This window comes from Lepus europaeus, chromosome 10 (genome assembly GCF_033115175.1).
Source record: "Lepus europaeus isolate LE1 chromosome 10, mLepTim1.pri, whole genome shotgun sequence".
Lineage (NCBI taxonomy): Eukaryota > Metazoa > Chordata > Mammalia > Lagomorpha > Leporidae > Lepus > Lepus europaeus.
The window spans coordinates 24,572,154-24,592,084 of record NC_084836.1 but is presented as its reverse complement, the minus strand read 5'-3'; the positions used below and the strand labels follow the sequence as shown (position 1 = coordinate 24,592,084).

General features: G+C 39.2%; 1 protein-coding gene across 3 annotated transcripts in view; it reads right to left on the bottom strand.

Annotated features, from left to right (window-relative positions):
• Nucleotides 1–19,931, bottom strand: part of CDK17 (cyclin dependent kinase 17) — a 107,948-nt gene that overhangs the window by 58,583 nt on the left and 29,434 nt on the right. The window contains exon 1 of one of the 3 annotated variants that reach the window (XM_062203088.1): nucleotides 16,571–16,610. The exons of the other annotated variants lie outside the window; for them this stretch is intronic. The gene's annotated coding sequence lies outside the window, so the exon portion shown is untranslated. Of the gene's footprint in view, nucleotides 1–16,570; nucleotides 16,611–19,931 lie in introns of those variants that run through there. 3 annotated transcript variants of the gene reach the window in all.

Here is a 19,931-nt window from a genome sequence, read left to right as displayed (position 1 = left end):
AAAGTCAGTGTGTTACTTAAAGAGATTGTCATTCTATGAGTATATGGACTGCTTCCCATGCTGGAACATTCTCTCCTTTTTTATTCTATCTATTATTATTACCAGATACTTGATCCTATTCATACGATCACTATACACATCCTTTAAAAATGGATGTTTACACTCCATTATATGGCTGTACCAAGCAGTAGAAATGTTTTAAGTTTCCTGTTTAATCACACATAATACTAAGAAACACATGGTGAGATTTAATAAAATTAAATTAAGAAAGGGGGAGATTTAATAAAAGTAACAAATTTTATGGCTTTAGCAAGAATATACTTAAGTGAAACTATTTTTGTTTCTGTCTCTGTGTATGCAATGCAGGTAAGGAATGTCATTACCATGACTCAAAGAATGGAGCCAGTACTTTTATACACATTGCCTATGTACCATCAGTGCAAATGTCAATGTAATCAGAAAAAAAGCAAATAACATTTCAGTATTATGAAAATTAAGTTTTGACCTTGTGCAATTCCTGAAAGGGTGTCAAGATCACAGATTATATTTTGAGATCTGCTACGTTAGTTTCCTCAACTTAAGTTCAATTAATCTATTCTAGCAAACGGAATATTAATTAATTAAATAAGGGCCAGCGCCGCGGCTCACTAGGCTAATCCTCTGCCTGCGGTGCTGGCACACCTGGTTCTAGTCCCGGTCGGGGCACCGGATTCTGTCCCGGTTGCCCCTCTTCCAGGCCAGCTCTCTGCTGTGGCCCAGGAGTGCAGTGGAGGATGGCCCAAGTGCTTGGGCCCTGCACCCCATAGGAGACCAGGAGAAGCACCTGGCTCCTGCCTTCGGATCAGCCCAGTGTGCCGGCCGCAGCGCGCGGGCCACGGTGGCCATTGAAGGGTGAACCAAAGGCAAAGGAAGACTTTTCTCTCTGTCTCTCTCTCTCTCTCTCTCACTGTCCACTCTGCCTGTCCAAAATAATAATAATAATTTAATAAGAAGGTTAATGGTCACTTATAATAACAGTAATCATAATCAAAATGGCCGATGGCCCAGTGCAAAAAGAGCAAGTTTGGGAGGGAAAATGAATTCAGGATTAAACCTACTGAAACAAAATTTTAATTAATCTAGAGCTGAGAACAGGGTCAATGTTTAAATTGTGGGACAGTTAAAATTATAAAACTAATTAAAGCCAGAAAGAATATGTGTAAAAAGAGAGGAGGTCAGAGACTTGAGGAATGCCTACAGTCTTCAAGCAGATCAAGGAGAAGTCATCAAAGCAATTCCAAAAAGTACGGATTTTGACAATGAAGGAATATCAGAGACAATCTGGGCCAATCAGTTTAGTTATGATTAAGGAAACAAAGCCTAAATAAAAAGGCTCAAAAAAGTGGAGCCTTATGGGTGAAGTTTCTGAAACATAAAGGTTCTAAAATCCTGAGTGATCTCATTTTTTCTTTTCGTGAACATTTCCACAGACTTAGGGAGCAACTCTTTCCTCTTCTTGTTACAAAGGAGTTAGTCTAGCATCAGGGACCGATATCAACAAACAGAACATCTATCGCTACTCCCTCCCAAAAACCTTGCTCTTCTTGCAGTCTTCACTTATCCAGTAACTATAACCTAACACTTGCTCCAGTTGTCTTCCCTTTACTTAAAATCAATGCATCCTCAAAACCTTAAAACATTCAGAGTCTGGTCACATGAACTGCTAAAATCCTAATCCAAGCCCCATTATTTCTTTCCCTAAATTTTTTTTTTTAAAGATTTATTTTAGAAGCTGGCACTGTGGCTTAGCAGATAAAGCTGCCACCTACAGTGCTGGCATCCCATATGAGCGCTGGTTCGGAGTTCCGGCTGCTCCACTTCTGATCCAGCTCTCTGCTATGGCCTGGGAAAGCAATAGAAGATGGCCCAAGTCCTTGGGCCACTGCACCCACACGGGAGACCTGGAAGAAGCTCCGGGCTCCTGGATTTGGATCAGTGCAGCTCCGGCCATTGCGGCCAACTGGGGAGTGAACCAGCAGATGGAAGACCCCTCTCTCTCTCTCTCTGCCTCTCCTTCTCTAACTCTTTCAAATAAATAAATAAATCTTTTTAAAAAAGATTTAATATTTGGAGCATCCTAAGTGATTTTCCTGCTCCCATCCCACCATCACTGTTCACAGTATATTTTCCATAAGGAAGTCACAACAAACATATTACTCTCTCTTCTCCAAAACCATACAATGACTGGCAGTTTATTTGGCAATTAAATCCAAAGTCGTTAAATGGCTTCAATGACTTGTCTATCACTCTCCTTTAGAATCTCATTTTCTACCATTTTGCTTCCAAACATTCCACTTGAGCTACACAGTTTTTTGTTGTTGTTGTTATTCCTGCCTTTGTATTTTATTTTCTCTGCCTAGAATGCATTTCTCCCTAACATGTTACTAGTTCACTCCTCACTTCCTTCTAGTTTCTATTCAACCATCACTTCCTTGGTCACCTAATACAGCAGAGTGACAACTCTACACCCAGCTCACACTCTATCACCTCTTGAAGTGCTTCAAATTTCTTCACAGCCTTGTTGCTGCCTGGCATTCAAATTTTGGTTTGTTGCTGATTCCCTCCTCTAGTGTGGGATCCTTGTTCAATGTTGTACCTGCCAGCATTTAAAACAAAACTTAGTACTCAACAGGCATGCATAAACATCTGTTGAATAAATGAATGAATGAATGAATGACAACCAACACTAATACCAGAATCAGTCATTTTTTTATCTTGGGCTTTCTTCAATCAATCTTTTTTCAATCAATGCACTAATTGGCAAAATCCCTGATCACGGTTTCATGCTGACTGCTTTCACCTACATGTTAAAAAATTGTATCCATTCATTCATTTACAAAGAGGCCATATCATGCCTCAGGCTAAACAACTGGCACTGAGTACAGAAAGGTAAATAATATACATGTAAACTCAGTCCATATGGAACAAATTCTGGGAGGTGTTATATCATTTGCAGAATGAAACATTATACCACTGTAAGCAAATATAACTCCAGGTCAATATACTGAATGCTTCTATAACTATTACAAAACTACAAAATTAATTCAATAAAAAACAAACTTACTAAATTGAACTTTTCATGAAAACGGTTTCATCAACTTAAGTAAAAATTTACCTTAACTGTCTGAGTTCAATAAAGTAGCAGGGACCAAAACATACAGTTCACTTTACAGGAACTCCTACAGATACATGAAATAACATCCCTAACCCATTACTCCCTGGATTTAATAAGAACCTAGATAAAACTTAAACCAGGTTCAGAGAAGCTTCTAACAGGCTTATTAACATTTGTTAATACATTCACTTACAGAAATAATCCCCTAATCCCTCTAGCTTTTAGAAACTACTTTTTCCACTAAAAGTTATTTTAATTATCTTTTCCCCCTTTATTTATTTATTTATTTACTTAGTTATTACCTTTAAACATATTTTTGGATACACTGCTGGATAAGAAGTTAACATTCACAATATAATTAAAATCTGATTTAAAAATCGCTCCCAATGTAGACATTTTCATCACGAATAACCATCAATTGATTTTCAAATGATAAATCCCCAGAGAAGTGGCATTTGTTTTAAACAGCTGTTCAGTTTCAGTGAATTCAGTCATCTAATAGAAATGTCATCTGATACTTTTGATAATAATGGTCTCACTCAGAACAGAACCAAGAGAACAATTGTAACTACTTGAGGTAGTGCATCACTTTGATACACACAACACACACACACACACACAAGCCCATTAGAAAAGAAGCATGCATTGGAAACAAAATATATGTGAAACACGTTAAGACTTCACTAATTTTTATCTTTTCTTTTGTAAATGAATTCTCTTTTAACTATTTACTCCAATACATTTATCTTACCAAATACTCTTTTATTTAAAAAAAGAAAAACAACTTTAATTGTAATATCAGGAGTTCACTGAAAGAAACAAAGAGCTGTTTTTTTCTTCTTCTTTTTTTGACAGGCAGAGTGGATAGTGAGAGAGAGAGAGAGAGAGAGAGAGAGAGACAGAGAGAAAGGTCTTCCTTTGCCTTTGGTTCACCCTCCAATGGCTGCTGCGGCCGGCGCACCGCGCTGATCTGAAGCCAGGAGCCAGGTGCTTTTCCTGGTCTCCCATGGGGTGCAGGGCCCAAGCACTTGGGCCATCCTCCACTGCACTCCTGGGCCACAGCAGAGAGCTGGCCTGGAAGAGGGGCAACCGGGATAGAATCCAGCGCCCCAACCGGGACTAGAACCCGGTGTGCTGGCGCCGCAGGCAGAGGATTAGCCTATTGAGCCGCGGCGCTGGCCAAAAATGTTTTTTAAAACATTTGCTCTGACAATTCTCTCCTATTCCTGAAAATCAATCATCTCCAGTGGCTAGTGAAACAGTACCAATCTATAAAAATTTAAATCTCTCCACAGTCATTCAACTCAAAGCAGCTCAAATTATCATTTTATATCTTAGTTACATGATGACAATTCCTCATCACAGGTTTAAATTTACTATATATCTCAAGATACAACCACATAGACTATTGATTATTCTGAACTTCAAATTATCTTTTTTAGTCTTGTGAACATTTTTAAACAATAAAGTAATAAAGCACTGGGAGTTTAAGGTAGTATACATCATATCTTTCATATCTTCTAAGAATATATCAGTTTATTCTATTTAGTGAAAAGTCAAATAGTGATAACATTAGGCCAATAGTTTCATAGTCTTCTTGAGGAAAGTACACCTTGCAATTCTAATACTGAGTAAGTATCTGTGAGCAACTGTCAACGCACTTTCACCCATGAATATGAACAGAAATGCTCATGACAGCATGTCTGTAGTGCATAACTCTAGAAACAACTCAAATGCCTACTACAGACAGAACAAGCTATACAAATTTACAGAATGAAATATTATACAATGGTAAAAATGAACAAACTACAACCACACGCAATAGAAAATGAACATTGTTACCATTACCTTTTAACCATAAAAATAAAGACCCAGAAAAGTGCATCTAGAATATTTTTTAAAAAATAAAACAGGAAAAATAAAAGAACATATTGTTTAGGTAAACATCTACATAATATTTTTATAAAATGCAAAAGACTGAAATAAAAATTCATGACAGTCACTAATTAGGGAGTTGTAAGAAGAAGAAATAGAAATCAAATTACATGGACCCAGAGCTGTTGCGTAGTGGGTACAGCCACTGCCTGCAGTGCTGGCATCCCATATGGGCGCCGCTTCAAGTCCCGACTGCTCCACTTCCAATCCAGTTCTCTGCTATGGTCTAGGAAAGCAGAAGATGGCCCAAGTGCTTGGGCCCCTGCACCCACGTGGGAGACCCAAAAGAAACTCCTGGTTCCTGGCTTTGGTTCAGCACAGCTCCGACCATTGTGGCTAATTGGGGAGTGAACCAGCAGATGGAAGGACCCCCCCCCCCACCCCGCCGCCTCTCCTTTCCTCTCTGTGTAACTCTTTCAAATAAATAAATCTTTAAAAAAAAAAAAAGATGTTAAATAATTGACAATGTTATGTAGGGTTCACAGAGGTTAACTATTTTATTGATATATAAGTACATACACATACAGAAATGCATGTTATGCAGGGAACAGTGAGGACAGTATGTCAAGAGCCAAGAATTATGATTAACACAAGTCTACACAAATTGGTGAAAAAATGTTAATAAGCTTAGAAAAAAAGAGGAATGAAAGGAGAGGCATAATTAAAAAATAAGAATGGATTAAAAACTCCTAATAAGTGAAATGTTTTAATAATAAGAAAGGACATAGGGCTACAGTTAAAAGAGCTGGTTTCTTTTTCCCAGTCCTCCCACTAAATAGCTGTGTAATCTCAGACTAGCTTCTTAACAGATTAGTTTCCCAAAGTGCTTGTGGTCAGATGGATTGTTTTCCCTGAAAGAACTGGTCTATGTTTGCTGTCAGAAGATATGAAATTTAGTCTTGTTTAGAAAATGAATTACTTGGCTCTTGGCTTCCCTTCTCTTCCTGGTCCATCAACCTATCTAATAGTTGTCACTATTTTGCCCCAATAAAGCAGCTAACAAAACATTCCATTGAATTATTGAATTTTCTTCACAGATTACTCATATTACAACAACCAATGAGGATGAACATAAAAAGACGTACCACATGCCTTGGGAGAACTAGTTTTACATGAGATATTTATTAATAAATGTTACTATAAAATAATTTTTATCATTCAGGTTTGAGTAGGTTATACAGTAACAAACAGAAGTCTTTTAAAAAAAAAAAAAAGGATTTATTTATTTATTTGAAAGTTGGAGTTAGAGAGGGAGAGACAGAGAAAAAGAGATCTTGCATCTGCTGGTTCACTCCCCAGATAGCTGCAACAGCCAGCACTGGGCCAGGCTGAAGCCAGGAGCTAGGGGCTTCATCAGGTCTTCCACACGTGTAAAGGGGCCCAAGGACTTGGACCATCCTCCATCACCCTCCCAGGTGCACTAGCAAGGACTGGAAGCAGACTGGTGGTACTGCAGGTACTATTTATAGTTATTGGCTGCTTTATTTAAGCCTACTTTTAAAAAAAATGTATCTGAAAAAAAGTCACATAAAAGGATTTTGGAAGGAAATATTTGTGAAGCATATTTTGGTAAGAAAGTAAGTAAGATTTGTTGATTTTCAGAAAATTTAATACTGCCAGAATCGCTTTCCCAGGCCATTATCAGAGAGCCAGCTGGGAAGTAGAGTAGCCAGGACAGGAACCAGTGCCCATATGGGATGCCAGCGTTGCAGGCAGCACATTACCTGCTATGCCACAATGCCAGCCCACACCAATATATCTTAGTAACTTAAAACAATCAAGACTTTATTCTCTTCATTCTGTTTGTCCATAGAGACTGGGCTGGGGGCTCTGCTCAAAGTCTTCAAACAGGAGCTAGCGTTGTGGCTCAGCAGGTTAAGCTGCCACCTGGAGTGCCAGTTGAAGTTCTATCTGCTTCTGTTCAGCAGACAATCCCTGCCACCCACATGGGAGACCTGGACAGTTTCTAGCTCTTGGTTTGAGTCTGATCCAGCCCTGACTGCTGCGGCCATTTGAGGAGTGAACCAGATGGAAGGTCTCTGCCTTCAAATACATAAATACAATGTTTTAAAAAATGTCCTTAAAGATAGGCTTAAGAAGCAGCCAGGAAGGGAAGAGGATAAATTGTGGCAAACTACAAAATAACTGGGCAACCTTCCACCTAAAGCCATGACATTACTTTCACTACATTTCACTGGCTAAATCAAGCCAAAGGCCATTCCTAATTTCAAGTTAGCAGGAATCCCTTCCATACTTCCCAGAGGAAAATCAGAATACATTGAAACACTTTTCACAATTTTACATGTTAGCATTTGGAGATAAACACCACATGACATGTTAACATACTATGATATATTAAAAATTCAAGAATAGGAAGAAATAACACAAAATTTTTTTAAAGCATTTAAATCATAAAAGCTGAAACAGAAAACAAAGAAAAGGTCAAATACAAACCAAAGCACCCTCAAAATTCTAAGGTAGGCCAGGCATTTGGTCTAATGATTAAGACACCGCTTATGATAACCATTATCACATCAGAGTACCTGGGTTTGAGTTTTGACTCCAGTTTCCTGCTAATGCACACTATGGAGGCAGCAGGAGGAGGCTCAAATGGCTTTGTCACTGACACCCACGTGGGAGACCCAGAATAAATTGCAGGCTCCTGGCTTCAAATGGCCCAGCCCCGGCTGTAATAGGCATTTGGGGAGTAAACTAGTAGATAGAAGATCTCTATCTCCCTCTGCATTTCAAATAAATAAAATAAATTTCAAAAAAAATTATTTTAGGGGTGATGGTATTGTAGCACAGGTTAAGCCTCTGCCAGTGACGCCAGCATCCCATATGCGTGCTGGTTCAAGACTTGGTTGCTCCACTTTTGATCCAGCTCCCTACTAATGCATCCGGGAAAGCAGCAGAAGACAGCCCAAGTGCTAGCGACCCTGCACCCATGTGGGAGACTCAGAAGAAGCCCCAGGCTCTTAGCTTTCCTGACTGAGCCCCAGCCATTGCAGCCATTTGGTGAGTAAACCAGCAGATGGATGCTATCTCCCTCCCTCCCCCGCCCACAACTCTGCCTTCCAAGTAAATAAAAATAAATAATTTTCAGGGGAAAAAGGCAAAAGTGTCGCATGATAGGCAGATACCTGACAACCTATAAAGAATCATGATAGATTTGGATTCTTCTCTGGAACAGTCAGTCTTGCAAGAGCTGGTAAGAATGAGGATATGCAGTCTCAGGAAAAACTAGATAGAAGGGCAGGGTCTGTGCTGTGGTGTAGTGGGTAAACCCGTCGCCTGCGCTGCCAGCATCCCATATGAGCACCGGTTCGAGTCCTGGCTGCTCCACTTCCAATCCAGCTCCCTGCTATGGCCTGGGAAAGCAGTCCAAGATAGGCCAAGTCCTTGGGCCCCTGCATCCACGTGGGAGACCTGGAAGAAGCTCCAGGTTCCTAGCTTCAGATCAGCCTATCTCTGGCCCTTGCAGCTATTTGGGGAGTGAACCAGCGGATGGAAGATCTCTCTCTCTCTCTGCCTCTGCTACTCTGTAACTCCACCTTTCAAATAAAATAAACAAATCCTTAAGAAAAAACCTGGAAGGGCTCAATCAGCCTGAAGTCTGTGACTTCTGGAGTGGTATCATGTAATCTTCCCTGCCATAATAAAATTTGGTTTAAACATCTCTTTACCTAAGGAACGTCATATGCCTAAAATTATTAAAATAAAATATTTTCATCAGACATGATGAAATGTAATTTAAAAATAACCTTATTTTGGTATAAAAATTTTTAAATCCCTTCACATATAATTTTATTACTCCTTTTGCCCCTTATGATTTAAAAGCATGTTCATTAATTAAAATACTATTTGAGTACCTAGTACAAGTATATGAAATCTTGTGTTAAAAACTAAAGACAGACATAAAAGACATCATCACTGGCTTCAAAATCAGAAAACCAGAAAAGCAGACAACAGTGAGGCAGTGATAATGATGTGTGCTCAAGTAGCTGGGGGGGGGGGGGGTGTGGAGGTGTGACATCTGTTAAGATACAGAGAACCAGGAATGGCCCAGGACATTTCTCAGTAACTAGTAAGTGAAGAGGGGCCTAATGTGAAAGTTGGTTGACAAAGGCCTATTATTTCGACCACTGCATCAGAGAGGGTCAGTAATTTTAACAGATATAAAAGCTAACCAGGAACCTGAGAACTGAAAAGGCAAAGCAGAGGATCAGATAATCAGAGAGATAGCAATTGCCAGATCATCCCTAAAACTGAGAGAAATAAAGGGAATTAGAATTATCAAAATCAAGACAGCTGAAGAAAAAAACCTATGAAAAAATCCAGGCCTCTGAAAAGGAAACACTGGTTACAAAGTGCCAAGAGCTTGGATTAGGGTCCCAAAAAAGCTGGAACTCTGATCTCAGTAAGGCGATGGTTAGTTGATGGCTGACAGTTCTGAAGGGATATGATGAGATTGATTCGATGAGTATGGAAAAACTACAAATTGGAACCATTTGCTAATTGTGTTCCTGCTAGAGAGAAGCTTTGTTGCAGTGGATCTATGACAGGTACTGGTAGTAAACCAGGAGAAAATCCTTTGTCCCTCCTCTTAACTTTCCTATCTTCTCCTGGCAGATGCTTCTATTGGCAGAATGCAAAAGAGAACCAACAGGGCCTGTGTCGTGGTGTAGCAGGTTAAGCCTCTGCCTGCAACACTGTTATCTCATCTGGGCAGCCAGTTGGAGACCCAGTTGTCCCACTTCTGATTCAGCTCCCTGCTAATGTGCCTGGGAAAGCAGCGGCAGATGGCCCAAGTGCTTGGGCCCCTGCACCCACGTGGGAGACCCAGAAGAAGTTCTAGGTTCCTAGCTGTTGACCTTTGTAGCCATTTGGGCAGTGAATCAGAGGATGAAGATTATCTCACTGTCTCTCGTCCTCTCTCTGTAACTCCGCCTTTCAAGTAAATAAAATAAATAAATCTTTTATAAGAAAGAAGAAAGGGAACTAAGTGCAAAAGAAAAACATAGCTTGACAGATTCCTGCTCCTACACCACAAAGTTTCGAGTCTGAAGCAAAAGAAAAAATAGCTTAACAACCAGCAAAATCTGTGTGATTTTGCTTCTCCGTTTTGGATAAGTAAGGTAATATTTTGCAAAAATTTAGAGTTACTACGCTCTAGTTAAACTAGAGTATTTGATTTTTCTGAGGCCTTCTGGGAAATTATATAAACAATAAATACCAACATAGGGACTCCAAACTTTGAAAGAATAACTCTTCTGTACTCTTGTAATAAAAGCAATGTTCAAATCTTACAAAACAAAATCAGAACCTGAATTAGAAAAATTCTTAAATTTGGCACTATGTGAAAACTTTAAACTTGCACCTATTAAAAAATCATCAGGAAAAGATTAAGGTGGATAGGTCTGAGTTGCTAAATTTTAGGTAAACGTTGTTTCTTTCAAGTATAAATAGCTTTTTCATTTAAGCCACATCTTAGTAATTAATTTAATGTGAAAGAATCTAAAAAAGTTCATGGAAATTCAAATTGGAAAGTAAGTTTATCCTGGCAGAAAGATTTTTGAAATTCATGCACAATTTTTTCCATAATACACAGTTTCCATGAACTTTTTAAAGAATGTTTCTGATTTTATTGCCTGAAAAGTTTTGAGTAAAAGTCCCTGGTAATAGATGGTAAAGATTCTGTTAATAGTTGATTTTTTTTTTTTTTTTTTTTGGACAGGCAGAGTGGACAATGAGAGAGAGAGAGAGAGAAAGGTCTTCCTTTTCCGTTGGTTCACCCTCCAATGGCCGCCGCGGCTAGCGCGCTGCAGCTGATCTGAAGGCAGGAGCCAGGTGCTTCTCCTGGTCTCCTATGGGGTGCAGGGCCCAAGCACTTGGGCCATCCTCCACTGAACTCCCTGGCCACAGCAGAGGGCTGGCCTGGAAGAGGGGTAACCGGGACAGAATCCGGTGCCCCGACCGGGACGGAGGATTAGCCTGTTGAGCCATGGCGCTGGCGAATAGTTGATTTTTTTAAAGATATTATTTATTTATCTGAAAGGCAGAGTTACAGAAAGAGATATTCCATCTGCTGGTTCATCCCCCAAATGGCCAGGGCTGGGCCAGGCTGAACCCAAGAGCCTAGAACTCCATCTGGATCTTCTACTACATGGGTAGTAGGGGCCCAAGCACTTAGGCCATATTCTGCAGCTTTTCCAGGTGCATTAACAGGGAGCTGCATCAGAAATGAAGCATCCATGATTAGAACAGGAACTCATATGAGATGCCACCCTCACATGCAGCAGGCTTAACTTACTGTACATTGCAAGCCCCAGTTGATATTTTCTTAATGTAATATTTCTGTTTATCATTTTTGAACACACATTTCACTAAATCTAAGATGCCAACAATTACAGAACAATAGAACTATGGTATAAAGCACTAAGAGTAAAAAATGCTGAACATTCCTCTGTGACTTCATGGGTCCTTTCAATTGGCTTTTTCAACTTAGTGAAAGAGCTCTCCTAAATCAATTAAAGGATGTAATCTCAGGATGTTCCTTAATGAATAATTTCTTATTGCTAATAGATGTTATATCAGTTTTTAGAGTGCATATAAATATGTTGGCTTCTTAAACTGTTTTCTCTGATATTTACCTTATTAATTATTTAATCAATAAATCTTTTTTTCCCCAAGAGAAAGCATAAAGGTTAACTTCAGCCCATTTCTGTTCATTTCAAACTGCTGAACTCAATGAATAAAGTCATCCCTTGGTATCCATGGGGGAACTGGTTCCAGGACTCCCTTTTGATACCAATATTTACAACTGTTCAAGTCTCTTTAAAGAAAAAAAAATAGTGCAGTATTCAAATGTAAGTATACACATCCACTCTGTTCTCCAGATTAGTTATAATAACTAATACCATGTAAATACTTTCTAAATAGTTGCTATAATGTACTACACTTAGGGATTAATGACAAGAAAGCAAAGTTTGTATATGTTCAGTATAGATGCAAGTCTTTCCAAATATTTTTGATCCAAGGTTGGTTGCATTTGCACTTGAGAAACCCATATACACAGAAAGTCAATTATAATTGCATTTAACATTTGCAGGACTATGAGAAGGGGAGAGGAGGATTTGGAGAAATGGGCACAAAGTTTCTTCTTTGATAATTTTTTTTTTTTTTTTTTGCGGAGTGGACAGTGAGAAAGATCTTCCTTTTGCCATTGGTTCACCCTCCAAGGGCTGCCGCTGGTGCTGTGGCCGGCGCACTGCGCTGTTCCGAAGGCAGGAGCCAGGTGCTTCTCCTGGTCTCCCATGGGGTGCAGGGCCCAAGTACTTGGGCCATCCTCCACTGCACTCCATGGCCACAGCAGAGAGCTGGCCTGGAAGAGGGGCAACCGGGACAGAATCCAGTGCCCCGACCGGGACTAGAACCCGGTGTGCCGGCACCGCTAGGCGGAGGATTAGCCTGTTGAACCACGGCGCCGGCAAAAATGTTTTAAAAATACTAAATTGTACACATTAAAGGGGTGCCTGTATAGTATAAACATTAAATCTCAACAAAGCTGTTAATATAATTATATTTACAATAAAATTCAGCTTCTCACATCAACAAAACAAAATGTAGCGCTTTTAATTATAAAATCTTAGTTCTGAAAACAGTATCAGAAAAAATTCTCTCACGTCAGCAAACTGTACATGATCCAATATTTTATACATATATATATATATATTTTTAAATTTATTTGAAAGGCAGAGTTACAGAGAGAGAAATAGAGTGTGTGTAGGAGGAAAGGAGAGAGAGAGGGAGAGACAGAGAGAGAGTTTCCATCCACTGTTTCACTCCCCAAATGGCCAAAATGGCTAGAGCTGGGCCAGACAGAAGCCAGGAGCTGCATCTGGGTCTCTTATGCCGGTGCAGGGGCCCAAACACTTGGGCCACCCTCCACTGCTTCCCCAGGCCGCAGCAGAGAGCTGGATTGGAAATGGGACTCAAACCAGTGCCCATATGGGACGCCAGCACTGCAGGTGGTGGCCTCACCCGCTACACCACAGTGCCAGCCCCCAAAAAGCAGTTTTGTTCGTTGAAGAGTCATTTCACCTCTCATGTACTGCTGGGTAGGTGCTGGGAGTTTGGACACCAACTAAAATGATTTCCACACCACCAATCAAATGTGGTATGCAAGGTGCACTGATGGAAGAAGAAAGACCTCCGACATTTCTTACAAATAATTCATGTACTATTCACTTCTAAAATATATTTCAAGGGGAAAAGTTATAGAGATAACTCACAGATACACATTCTATGTATGTATCTAAAGCTCTTACCACTTCATTTTGAAAAGTTAATTATGTAGGCCAGTGTTGTAGTGCAGCAGGTTAAGCTGCTGCCTACAACTCCAGAACCTCGATCGGAGCCATCAGTTGGTAGTCCTGGCTCCAATCCAGCTTCCAGCTAATGCACCTGGGATGGCAGCAGAAGACGGCCTAAGTCCTTGGGCCCCTGTCACACTTGTGGGAGACCCAGATGGCGTTCTCCTGGTTCCTGGCTCTGCCTGGCACAGCCCTGATTATCGCAGCCTTTTGGGGAATCAACCAATAGATAAAAAATCTCTGTCTCTCCTGCTGCTTCTGTAACTTTGTCTTACAAATCAATCAATTTTTTTAAGTGTAAATGAGTGTCATCAATTTGCATTATTACAATTAGAACTCCCAGTACCAAGTCTTTAAACTGAGATTCTACAGAAGTCCAGGATTCCTGAAGAGCTACTTCATTCAAGAGATTGTAGCTTAAAAAATTACACTTTAATTCTGCACATCAAGATACTGTAGCTCACAGTACTTCGTGAGCAAGTGGTCCCAATAGCTACTTTTTGCTTTGCAGGCCTTTAAGGCAGGACCTTGCTTAGAATTTCATGTAAACTAATTCACTTCAGAGTACATACACACTCTTAGGTAAGAAATTTCTATACTCAACACTGAAGATTCTGATATTCACGTTGTTTATCAGATTATTTTTTATTGCTTAAAAGTACTGTATAGATATGCCATATTTTCCTCATATGCTTGTTAATGAACATGTTTCCAGTTTTTTATTTTTATTTTTTTTAAGATTTATTTATTTATTTGAAAGTCAGAGTTACAGAGAGGAGAGGCAGAGAGAGAGGTCTTCCATCTGATGGTTCATTCCCCAACTGGCCGCAACGGCCGGAGCTGCCCAGATCTGAAGCCAGGAGCTTCTTCCGGGTCTCCCACTTGGGTGCAGGGGCCCAAGGACTTGGGCCATCTTCTACTGCTTTCCCAGACCATAGCAGAGCTGGATTGGAAGAGGAGCAGCCAGGTCTCGAACCGGCACCCATATGGGATGCCAGTGCTTCAGGCGAGGGCGTTAACCCACAGAGCCACAGCACTGACCCCTCCAGTTTTTTTTAATCATAATCAGATTTGCTATGAACATTCTTGTATAAAATTCTTTATCTTCATTTCCGCTGGGTAAAATAGCTGGCTTGTATGGTAGATCTTTGTTCAAATTTCTAAGAGATGTCCAGTTTTCTAAAGTGGCTACATCTTTGTATATAATAATATACATACTCCAGTTGCTCCACAGCTTCAAAATCATTGATATAATTATTATTATTATCATTTGAAAAGCAGAGGGAGATCAATTTCCCATCAGCTGATTCACATCCCAAATGCTTGGAACAGCTGGGGCTGGTGAGACCAAAGCCAGGAATTCAATTCAGGCCTCTCACTTGGGCAGCAGCGGCACAATTACTAATTGAGCCACCACTTCCTGCCCTTCCAGAGTGTGAATAAGCAGGAAGCCAGCAAATGGAGAAGACTTGAACCCAGGAACTACTACACAGGATGCAGACACTCCAAGTGGCATCTTACCTGCTGTGCCAAATGCCAGCCCCCTATATATTGTTTTAAAATTTTAGCTATTCTGATAAGTTGAATCTCAGGATCATTCTAATTTGCATTTTCCTTTTGGTTGACGATGCTTTTCATCTCTTCATGTACTTATTTTCTATTCATAATATTTTATTAATTTTTGTCCATTTTTAATTGGGTTGTCTTATTATTCAAGGCTTCTTTTAAAAAGATTTCTTTATATATTATAAATTCTTTGTCAGATATATGTATTGCAATTTCTTTTCACATTCTATGGCTTGATTTTTTTGTTCTCCTAATAGTGTTTTTTTCCGACAGCATTTTATTTCTAAAGATTTATTTATCTGAATGGCAGAGTTATAAATAGAGGGATAGAGAGGCAGAGATCTTCCATCAGCTGGTTCATTCCCCAAATGGCCACAATGGTCTAGGCTGGGGCTATGCCAGAGCAAAGTCAGAAGCCAGCAGCTTCTTCCAGGTCTGCCACGTGGGTGCAGGGCCCAAGCACTCAGGCCATCCTCTGCTGCTTTCCCAGGTACATTAGCAGGGAGCTGGATCCAAAGTGCAGCAGCTGAGAAATGAATGTTTCACAAATGAACTTCAAAAACTGTGTTTAAAAAAAAAATTAAGACCAGCACATTATTCCTCCTTTTAAGGAGAGGGCTGGGAATCCAGTCTTCTCTATCAGCACCATGGACAAAACTAAAATACACTCAAGGATTTATGAGGTCACCACAAATGTAAGATAGGAACAAGATATAAAAAGATGTAGAAGTTGCAAAAGTGTCACTGGGTTACAAAGCAATCGTTATGAGACTCCAAATTTTTATTTGTATCACAAATATTTTTGCCACTCTAATAACTTCTAGATGTCTATAGATTGTATATTTGTTATATATTTATCCATAAAATTATCTTTTTTTGTGAAATTAGGTAGTATTCTTGAATAAAGTATAGAGTATATTTGAGAACTTGTTTTTAAAGTAAAATCATACCACAACAGACCATTCTAAAAATCAGAATGGAAAAACTTGTTAAGGCTCCACATCACCAAAGATATTTATGTAACCAGGGATTAGAGATTTTAACAGGCATGATGATGGAGTTCCCCGTACCTTTCTTAAGCCTTACAGAAAAAAAGTGACCTGGAATAACCTGATGTTAACCAATCAATTATTTTTCTATTGCTCTGTCTTCCTGTCCTCACATTACAAGGAAAGTAACTCTTGAAAGGACCAGTTCACATTTCATTTTGTTTCTGCTTTCTTTAACCCTTCTATCTCTAAAACCAATCCCTCTTGGTTCAGAGCTATTGAATACTTATTCCTTTGTGGAATGAAGTGCTGCTCAATTCTACAGTTGAAAATAAAGCCAATTAAGATTATTTTAAGAGACCAAAAGAAAAACCACACCGTAAAGAAATTCTGGCAGTATTAAATTTTCTGAAAGTCAACAAATTTTATTTACTTCCCTACCAAAACATGCTTCACAAATATTTCCTTAAAAGAGCATCTTACCTAGTTTTTTTTTCAGATAAATTTTTAAAAGTAAGTTTAAATAAACCAGCTAACACTATAAATAGTACCTCTGCAGGATACCTGTAAACATTCTTCTTTTTTCTTTGGGTGACCTGTGAACACTTCTCCTAGGGCAGAATCATAAAGACAAATTCCAGCATCAATTCTCAAAGCAGTTAGGAAAAATTTTCAACTAATCTGGTTACATTTTAACACTTGTGAAAAGAGATTTCAGACACAGTGAAAGCCAGTTCTAGCAAATACTTTCCACTGCTATCCAGCCTTCTTAGGTCGCTCAACGCATTTTTTAAATGAAATCAAGTTATTTAAAATTATTAATAAACTCTTTTGAAAGCAGAACTGGCAAGTGTTAGACATTCCATTGAAGAAGTAGGCCACATCCATTTACTGTATGAACACAGATGCCACCCTTCCTACACAGCAAGCCATTTTAGTCATTTCTTCAAAGGCAGTAAGACCTAGTCTCTCATATGAGGGAAAGTAAATATCCATGATGAGCTCCCTCAGTTCTAAGTATAAAAATAAGTCATGGCGACTCTGATATATTATTTTATCTAGTGTATTAAAATACCTAGGATAAAAAGACATGAATAAACTAAAAACCATCTTTGAAAAATAAGTGAATTCTAAGCTATTTAAATTGCACTGTTCAAAAAAATTTAGTTAACAGTAACTCAAGCTTGTTTAACGTATCTGGCCAAGGTTAAGACTCACAGTATAATCCTTATATAAATCAGTCAGATTTTTAATCAGGGATGTAAAGTACCTATAAATATGGACAATCAGAAATGGTAAACATTTATTAGTGATCTTATGAGGATTTAGCCAAGATTATAGATGGCTTAATAAACTAAATGAACAGGAAGGTACAAAATTCAAACATAATTTGACCTTGGTTAAATATATCTGGATCCTTTTCTTTTTCCTGAGTAGGAAGATGTTAATTACATAAGTCAACAAAATTGCAATATTTATAAAACTCTTCACATATTTCTTAACCTCCTTTTCCTTTGACATGTTAAATGAATTCCTTTCTTATTTCACTCTAATTCAATATGCCCTCCAACAGTCAAGTATGCAGACTTTATTTTTTAAAGATTTACTTATTTGAAAGGCAGAGTTACAGAGAGGCAGAGACAGAGAGAGAGGTCCTCCATCCACTGGTTCACTCCCCAGATGGCCTCAATAACCCAAGCTGGGCCGATCCGAAGCCAGGAGCTTCTTCCCGGTCTCCCACATGGGAGCAGGGGCCCCAAGCACTGAGGCCACCTTCTACTGCTTTCCCAGGTGCATTATCAGGGAGCTGGATCAGAAATGGAGCAGCCAGGACTCAACCAGCACCCATGCTGGCACTGTAGGTGGCAGCTTTACCCAGTACCACACAGCACCAGCCCTGTTCGCAGACTTTTAACACTGTGGTAGTTCCTTTGGTACCAGGAAAATTTACAAAGCAAAAAAAGCAGTTCTTAACTCAAGATTAATTCTTTAAATTAATATTTGGTGCTCAACTTTGTGAGAATGTGAATTTGTTACAACAGTTGAAATAAGGATATGTGAATTACACTTAATAACTAGAGCAGATTCAGAATTACTGTACAGAACAACACTCAATAATGAACAGAAGTGTCAAAGTACTGCTCATAAGTTAGAAATCACAATTCTGTTTCTCTTATCAATACAGTAACTTACAGTGAGTATTCAATGAGAACTTATCCTTTTATATGAGTCATAGCAGAAACAAAGTTGAAAACACTAGAAAATAACAGTCAATAAAACCCTACAGTGACTGGAGATATTCAACTAAACGGAGGCCTAGACTTATCAAAAGAAAGTACAAATTTTAAAATGTATTTACCAAAAAATTTGCTCTGCTATCTGTCAGACAAAAGCTGTCATATTCTCTTGTGCTTTTTTAGGAAAAGTGTGTTTGCAAACAACATCCCAGGTCTGTTTCCTCTATGCTGCATTTAAAGGAACGACCTAGGAAGATTTCAACAGGGAAAATGAGCAGAGAAAAGAAGGATTTCTCTATTCAACATAGAACAGTAGGTTAAGACTAATATTCCTGGGGTCGGGTCGGCGCTGTGGCTCAGCAGGTTAATGCCCTCGCCTGAAGCGCTGCCATCCCATATGGGCGCGGGTTTGAGTCCTGGCTGCTCCTCTTCTGATGCAGCTCTCTGTTATGGCCTAGGAAAGCAGTAGAAGATGGCCCAAGCCCTTTGGCCCCTGCACCCTCATGGGAGACCTGGCTCCTGGCTTCGGATAAGTGCAGCTCCGGCCGTTGTGGCCATTGGGGAGTGACCACTGGACAGAAGACCTCTCTCTCTCTCTGCCTCTCCTCTCTCTGTGTAACTCTGACTTTCAAATAAATAAATAAATCTTAAAAAAAAAAAAAAGACTAATGTTCCTTTTACTCCAGAGGAAAACTGGAAAAGATTCTATTCTTCATTTACCTGTATAGACAAAAAGAAGCCAAGAGGTCACAATCCTTAGATGTGGCTGTATGTTTCTATGCATTATTGTGGCCAGAAGTTACGAAGTGACTGGAATTGTTCCCTCTTTCAAAGGTAGGAAGTGAGAGGTTATACTAAGGTCAGAAGCTTCTTGTGGCTCTCGATGTAAAACTGTGTGAACTCACTCTGCTCCAGGATGAAAGCAGTCAGGACCAGATCAATATGCTCTGCAGCTGGTTAGTCAGCTGCTCCAGAGCAGCCAGCCAGCAAAACAGCTTTGGAGCCCACTCTGGGCACTGTGCCTCCTAAAATTTGAGTGCAGGCCAATCCTGTTGTCACTCATTCTTAAATGGTATTTTCAGCTCCCCAAGGTAGTAAGTAAAATAAATATAAACAGTAAATACCTTTCTTTTAATATTTCAATTTGTTGAAGTTTTCCACAATTTAGTCTAATATTCACAAGAACAGCATCAGCTGGAAGAGGAAATTTAAAAGAAAGCTATTGTCTTAAAAAAAAAAAGGGGGGGGGGGGGAAGCCACCAAGGTTGGAAAGCAATGTGGAGTTAAAATCCTAGGCAGCTACCAAGTCTTACTAAATGAAACAACAAACACAAAATTTGATGAAAGCTTCTCGAATCTACTATAAAATCATTAATTATTCTAACTTTTATTACAAAATCCATGTTTAAGTTTGAAAAAGTGCTTCAGTCCCACTACTAACTTTCTGTGAAATTAGACTTCAAGAAAAATATACCTATGATAGAAGGTACACTTGCTAAAAAAAAAAAAAAAAAAAAAAAAAGTACCTAAGCACCTTAGTCATTTTAACTTAAAAACTATACAATCGTGTTTACTAATCTTTTGCAATAGGCCGAGGGCTGATCTGTGATAGGAATAGGAATACCTAATATGAACTGTACAGCAACAAAGATGCTATCATTTCTAGCTGATTTAT